Source organism: Ursus americanus, chromosome 20, assembly GCF_024610735.1.
Source record: "Ursus americanus isolate L20-20 chromosome 20, mUrsAme1.1.p, whole genome shotgun sequence".
Taxonomy (NCBI): domain Eukaryota; kingdom Metazoa; phylum Chordata; class Mammalia; order Carnivora; family Ursidae; genus Ursus; species Ursus americanus.
In genome coordinates, this window is record NC_142146.1 from 35,849,357 (window position 1) to 35,857,504 (window position 8,148).

Below are 8,148 nucleotides of genomic sequence, written 5' to 3' on the forward strand. Positions count from 1 at the left end.
TTTATGGCTTTGAGATAACAGGTTCAAAGGTTATAAGCACAACCCAAAAAACCTTTCCTTTCCTTTACAAAGTTCAGCAGGACTATGAGCAACCCACACTCAAGGTCCAACGTGGCCAGAATGGGTGTCCCAGTGACCTCTTCCACATGCAGGGCCCCAGAGCAGCTCCTTTTTGGCTGGCTGGGTTCCCACAGAGCTCTTGGCCCCACACTGAACACTCTATCCTGCCCTTGAGGAAACAAATACCCAGTGCCCACCCCACCCACACTGGGCAGGGCCCAATCTACTAAAAGTAAGCCAGATCTGGAGGGAGGCCAGATAGGAGGCAGAGGGGCAGTGGGACTCTGCTTCAAGACCCCAGGAGCAAGCTGAGGATCACCTTGACCAAAGTGGGGGGCATAGCTGGCATTCAGAGAAAGACTCTTGGTTCAGGCTGTTCCCCAAATTAGCTGTCCTAGTGGGTCAGAAAATGGGTTGGTTTACTGCTCTGATGCATAGTTCTGAGAGATGAGGCCTGATCCACTACACTCTGAAGCACAGAAGTGTGAGCCGAGATGGATAAACCATGAGTCCCCAAAAGTGAGTTTTGATTATGGCACTTTGGAGCTCTAATACATGTATTCATATGCTGTGAAATCTAAGCAAATGGTTCTGTCTGTGTGTGGTTTGGGGGGGTGTAAAGCAGCACATCTATTTTTTAGTAAATATACTGGAAACAGGAAGACACACAGTAAAAAACAGCCCAGCCACTATCAAAAAAACCAATGTGGGATAAAGGGAAGAGTACAGGACAACTTCCCACAAAGAGAAGATGAGTGAAGGCAGAACAAATAGACAGATGGGCAGCATCAGGCTTCATTATTTGATGTCCATGCAGAAGCTGCTGTAAGCTGAGCACTTAGCCTCCTGGTTTGGAAAGGTAGGTATTCCCTCTGGGTTCAGATTCACGGACTTCCACACAGCCCCTTCTGCCCCCAACTGAGTCTCCTATAGGCCTCCCTTGCAAGAAAATACTAAAAAGATGACCTGGTGGGGGAGGCGGTTGGGAGCAAAAATGGGGTTGCCATAAGCAAAAGATCTGAATTTTAATGGGTGGATGGGGGAATTCACCCTGTGTCAGGCAGGAAGTTGAAACTAAGATGCTTGCATAAAACCAAAACACTGGACAAACCATTCTGCCAGTGAGAGTGTGAAATACCTAAATCTGCCCAGAGACAATAAGAAAGTTTGTCCATTTGGCCTGGGATCTATGTGAGTTAAAAAGAAGTTCTGCCTGCACTGCCTCTGGTTTAGGGTTTGAGCTTATGCTTTCTGCTAGCCAATGTATTAAATAAATGGAGTCCTGAACTTGCAAAACATATGGGCTTCCAGAAAGAAGTAAACGTGAAAACTGTCTGGAGGGACACATCTTCAAACCAGGCCAACCAGAATTTCCTGTGACAAAGTCAGCCAAATGTGAGCTAATCCAAAATTGTAAAAGACACATGAAAATCTACCAAAAAGCAAACGTCAGCAGAAACACACAAACTAGACTTCTAAGAGCCACAGATGATAAAAGTGGTCAGTAACAAACTATAAAATAAGTATGTTTAGAATGAGCAAAAAATTTTAAAAGCACTTAAAACCATGAAAAAGAATAAAATGACATTTAAAAAATAGGTTGAAAAATAACCAGAGAGTAGTAGAAATTTTAAAAATATAGTCATGAAAATTTAAAAGGTAATGGGTGGATTAAATAGCTGATTCAACACAGCTGAAGAGAGACCAAGTAAACTGGTTGATAGAGCTGAGGAAATTAACCTGAATGTATGTAACACAGAATACACTGGTGGAAATTTAGAACATCAAAATAAAAATGAAATTCTAAAATATTCCAGGGAAAACAAAAACAACAACAGATTACCTAAAAATAAACAATACAGTAATCGGACCAATATCAGACTTCGAACAATTCTGATGGAAGGCAACAATAGAACAATATCTTGCAATGATGAGGGGAAAGTCTTTTGACTAAGAATTCTAAATGCAGCAAACTTCATTAAAATATGAGGGTTTTAAAAACTAAAATACTTTCAGATATAACAACCCCAAACTGGAAACTACCCAAACATTCATTGACAGATTAATAAACAAATTATTGTATATTCACACAACAGAATACTACTCAACAGTAAAAGGGAACATAATGACATGAATGCATCTCATAGATATTATGCTGAGGGAAAGAAACCTGACACAAAAGATCATATATTACATGGTTCCATCCATAGGAAACTCCAGGAAAAAAAATCTAATCTACAGCAATATAAAATAGATCAATAATTTGGTGAGCACAGGAAGAAGAAAAGGTGGAAAGAGCACAAGGGAAATTTCTTGGGGAGGCAGGATGAAAATGTTCTATAGTTCAGGTGGTGGCTACATGACAATTGTTAAAACTTAAACTCCACAAAAATTGATATCTGTTCATTTTTATTGTATGTAAAATAAATTTTAATAAAAAATTAATGAAATCATTTTTATTCATGCATTCAATCATGATGGTTTTGGGAAAAAAATCAGTAGCAACCCAAACTATAATACCATATTATACCTGTATGGGAAATTAGTTGATTGACATGAAATAAATGTGTGCTAAGGAGGCTATTATTATTGATTGACTAGATGTTTGTAAGAAATATAAGTTTAAATACTATCTGATAAACAAGAGGAACCTCTAGAGCAGTGGTTCTCAAACCTTAGCAAGTGTCAGATTTATCTGTAGGGCCAACTAAAGCACAGATTGTTGAGGGGAGGCAGGAAGATGGCAGGGGAGGATACTGAGCTCAGCTCATCCCATGGGCACACAGAGATAACAGCTACATCTATACAAATAACTCTGAAAATGACTTGAGCTCTGGCAGAACAGACCTTCCACAGTTAATCTTAGAGAGAAGACCATGTTGAAAAGGGTAGGAAAGGTAGAGAAGCAGTCGGGAACCAAACTCTTCCAGTGAGACTAACTACAAGTGGGAAGGACATCACAAACACAGAGAAATGAGAGGGACAGACCCAGTACCAGGCACCCCTGGCACTAGGGACCTGCATTGGAAAAGTGAGTCCCCATAGCATCTGGCTTTGAAAACCCGCAGGGCTTAATTTCAGGAACTTTAATTATCAGTGGGCTTAACTCTGGGAAATTGGAGGATGATAGGAAACTGAACTCCTTCCATTAAAAAGCCAGCATAATAAATAACTCAGCCCGAGACATGGCACAGAAAAAGCGGTTTGAAAAGTGCCTGGGGTAGACATGAAGATTTATTGACTATTCTTAGAATGTGTGCTGGAGAGGCAGGGACCTTCAGGAGATATCTTCAAGAAGAAAAGAATTTCTCTTCCCTTCTTCTAGCCTAGATAGCCTGATGTTTGTGGAAGCTAGCACTAATACTCTCTACTACCTTACTAGCACCATGAGCCCTAGCCCTGTGCTTTCCTGCAGAACCTACCCTATTCAAACTGCCGGACTCAGCAAGCATCCCTCCAAAGCCGCTCCTGCCCTGTGACACTCTATAGGCTTCCCTAGCCCCAAATGGTGCCACTTCAAACTGACTCCTGCCCTGGGGAAGGAGGAAGATAACTCCACACACGAGCATTGCAGTTGTAGTAGATGGGCCTGTTACCTCACCGCCCAGACAGCAAGCCCTGCCCTTTGGTATGCCTGCAGCTGTGGCAGAGAGGCCAAGGGCAAACGGTTAATCTGATTGCCAGCCCCACCCACCAAGAAGTCCTCAGTGACCTCAGACAGACCTCTCAGTAGCACAGGGACCAAACCCTATCCAGTGTGCCCATGGCAGGAAAAGCAGGTTATTGCAACTGCAACTCAGTCACAACAGGAGGGTGCATACAGCCCACACGGAGGATACCCCTGGAGTGCCTGGTTCTGCTGACCAGAGGGGATTACATTATAGGGTACCCCAAGACCTCTTCTTCACAGGCCATGACTTTCAAGACCAGGAGATGTAGCTGACCTACCTAAGACACGGAAACAAACACAGAGACACAAAATGAGTTGACAGAGGAATATGTCCCAGATGAAAGATCAAGACAAAATCACAGTAAAAGAACTAAGTGAAACAACATAAGCAATACGCCTGATAAAGAAATCAAAGTAATAATCATAAAGATACTCACTGAACCTGACATAAAGGTAGATGAGCTCACTGAGAATGCCAACACAGAGAAAATATAAAAAATAACAAATCAGAGCTGAAGAATTCAATAATTGAAATAAAAAATATGGAAAGAATCGACAGCAGATTAGAGGACACAGAAGAATGGGTCAGTGGTCTGGAAGACCAGGTAGTAAAAAGCAACCAAGGTGAATAGGAAAAAATAAAACTTAAAAACGAGAATAGATTAAAGGAACTCAGCAACATCAAGTTAATAAGATTAACATTACAGAAATCCCAGAAGGAGGAGAGAAAGACAAAGGGGAAGAAAACTTATTTGAAGGAATCATCACTGAAACCTTCCTAATCTGGGGAGGGAAACAGACATCCAGGTCCAGGAGCACAGAGAGCCCCTAACAAGATGAACCCAAGAAGGTCCACACCAGACACATAATAATTAAAATGGCAAGAAGTAATGATAAACAGAGAATTTTAAAAGCCACAAAAGATAACAGTTACATACAAAGAAAATCCTGCTGCTATCAGCAATTTTTTCAGCAGAAGCTTTGCAGCCCAGAAGTGAGTGTGTGATCTATTCAAAGTGCTGACAAGAAAAAAAATCTACAACCAAGAATACTCTACCCAGTAAGGTTATCATTCAGAATAGGAGAAGAGATAGAGTTTCCCAGACAAACAAAAGTTACAGGAGTTCATCACCACTAAACCATCCTTACAAAAAAATGTTTAAGGGAATTCTTTAAGTGAAAAAAAAAAAAGACCATAACTGGAAGAAAATTATGAAAGGAAAACATTTTACTGATAAAAGCAAACATATAGTAAAGGTAGCAGATCAATCACGTATAAAGCCGTATGAAAGTTAAAACATGAAAGCAGTAAAAATCAATTATATCTACAAAAATCAATTATATCTACAAAAATTAGTCAAGGGATACAAAAAAGTAAAAAGATGTAAAATATGACATCAGATACATAAAACATGGAGGGGGAAGTAAAAATTTAGTGCTTTTAGAATGTGTTCAAACTCGTGACCAACTTAATATAGACTGCTATACACATAAGATGTTATATATGAACTCCATGGTCATCACAAATCAGAAACCTATAATAGATACAAAAAATAAAAAAGAAAGGAATCCAAGCATAACACTAAAGAAAGCCATCAGACAACAAAGGGAAGAGAACAAGAGAAGAAAAAAGAAACCCAAGAACTACAAAAACAACCAGAAAACAATGAACAAAATGGCAATAAGTACATACCTATCAATAATTACCTCACATGTAAACGAACCAAATGCTTCAATCAAAAAACATAGGGTGACTGAATGGGATAAAAAAGCAAAACCCCTCTACAGGCTGCCTACAAGACACTTACTTCAAAGTCACATACAGATTCAAAGTGAAGGGATGAAGAAACATATACCATGCACATGGAAGTGGAAAAAAAAAAAAAAGCCAAGGTAGCAATACTTATATCAGACCAAGTAGACTTTTTTTTTTCCAGAAAAGAGGTGACTATTGATGTTTATGGACATTAATATAGAAATTCACGCCATTTCAGAAACTTCTAGCTCTTACAACAGCTTTTTTGTATGCTAAAGCAGTTTTCAGCTGGGGATGGTTTTGCCCCACGGGGGACATTTCCAATAGGGACCTTTTTGTTTGTTATAACTTGGCAGGGAGGCGGTTACTACTGATATAGGGCATAAAGGAATGTTGCTAAACATCTTATGATGTACAGGACAGCCCCCTACAACAAAGACTTACTCTGCTCCAAATCCTGAGATGATAACCTGGCTTCTGGGGACTATTATCAATCCAGGACCAGGAATGCGAATGCCTGGGTGGCTCAGTCGGTGAAGCGTCTGCTCTTCTGCTCAGGTCATGATCCCAGGGTCCTGGGATCAAGCCCTACATCGGGCTCCCTGTTCAGCATAGAGTCTGCTTCTCCCTCCCCTCTGCTGCTTCCCCTGCTTCTGCTCTCTCTCAAATAAATAAAATCTTTAAAAAATAAAATAAAGCCTCCTAGACACTATGAAAACTGATTTCTTCTCAATCCATAGTAGCAACAATATTTCAAGAACCTTAATACACCATAGAGGAACACTATAGTGTCTATAAATTTGTCATTATAGAATTCATCTAAGTTTCTGTCCTATTTGTTCCATGAGGGCAGGATCAAGGGCAGTCTTGATCTTTGCTGTATACCGAATGCCTGAGCCATGACAGGCACACAAATGTTCTTTTAATGAGTGAACAAGTGAAGGAGATTACTAACGGGACTTCTCTCTCCAATATAGCATGATCACTCTAGCCAGTGGTGTTAGAAATGATGAAGTAGCTTCGGTTCCAGACAGAGTTCTTTCTCATCCTCTTTAAGAAGTTGGTCTACATACTGCAGCTCACTATCTCGAAGTTTAAATTCCGGAATAACGCACTGTTGATGTTGCCGGGCATGATAATTCTCTGCATCCTGATTAAGAATATCAGCAATAAACTCAAGCTCCTGAGATGGATCTTTTAGCCATGCTGCTAATACTTGCCTGTGAAGCCAGACTTGATAGTGTTGGGGCTCTTCCTCAATTATTGCAGTGATGGAGTTCATTTCCTCATGTAGATCCTTTTGAAGTGACTTTAAGAGAACTCTCCAAAAATGCCACAGTGTATAATTGGCTGCATTTAACTATTGAGTTAGCATCTCTGGTTAGTTTAAAAGCTTATTCACTTCTTCCATCACAGCTGCAAATAATCATAAACATCTCTAAATTTTTTTTTACAATAAATGATCTAGACCACTGAATTGGGGCCATCAGTCTATGGCACTGGGTCTATATCTGTCCATTCTGCTCTGTCCCTGTACAGGACATAGCTGGGTGAGTCTGGGCTCAGGAACTTGTCGTCTATAGGGGATGCCACTGCTTCTCTGGGGTCAGCCACCATAGGTGGTTGATACAAATGGCCTCAGCTGGATTCTCACATAGCTTCTCCCCAGGGCCCACTCCTTCCCCTCTTTTTGGTTAATGTCCCTGTGACATTGCATGTCTGGCCCGTGTTTGTTATGGGAAGTAGATACCATCAGATTTGTCTTTGCCAGAGTCCCCAAGAGGAAGGAGACCTGGAGTTCCTTCAGGCACCACACAGAGCTGGGTCTTGCTTTAGGTTTTTTTGTAAATTGTGCCCTTTTCCCACTTTTGTGCCCAGAAGGCATTCCAGGAGAACAGGAGGTCACAAACTCTGATTCATCCCAGGGCCACAGGGATCAAATTGCTTTGGCACAGGTAGGGGTCAATTTTCAATCCCCTTGTCCTTCCCACCCTGCCCTACACTTTTATTGCAGTTGGAAGGATGTAGGGAGCTGGCAAGAGTGAGTCACTCTAGACCACCTCTTCCCAAGGGAGCTGTCCCTGTCTCTTTTCCAAGGATTCTTGGGATGCCCTTGGCAATCCCGCCAGATGGAAACTGCTCCCCACTGAACATTTCTTCCACCAGACCTAACGAATTTCTGACATTTCTCAGATTAGAGAAAATCTGTTTATTTATTGTCCCTCTTCCTAAGATTAGGGGATTATTTACTCTCTTTCTCCTTGTTTTGTTTACTGCCACATCCCCAGGACCTAGCACACTGTAGATGACAAATGAACAAATATTTGTGCAGTGAAGACTGCTAGTGTTGAATGTAAATGGGGAGGGTATTTCTGCAGCAGAAACCCCAAATTTCTGTATACTCTGCGAAGGAAGGGCAGAAACATTTGACTACTAGTGATGCCGTAAGCTATCAGCAATCTTTCTTTTTAATACCTCAAATTAAATGAAAACATTGGTGATTTAATCAATAAGATATTGGTCCATATTCTCTCCCACCATTTATCAAATGCCATTTGATGTGTTAAAATCAATGAAGATGTGCCCATTCAAAACCTCTTATTATACAATGTTTTGTTTCCACTAAGTGGTTTATCCCATGATTAGAATAGCAATCATGATC

General features: G+C 40.8%; 1 pseudogene; it reads right to left on the minus strand.

Moving 5' to 3' along the window:
• Positions 1 to 6,341: 6,341 nt before the first annotated feature.
• On the minus strand, positions 6,342 to 7,103 carry LOC123788468 (protein farnesyltransferase/geranylgeranyltransferase type-1 subunit alpha pseudogene; annotated as a pseudogene).
• Positions 7,104 to 8,148: the final 1,045 nt, after the last annotated feature.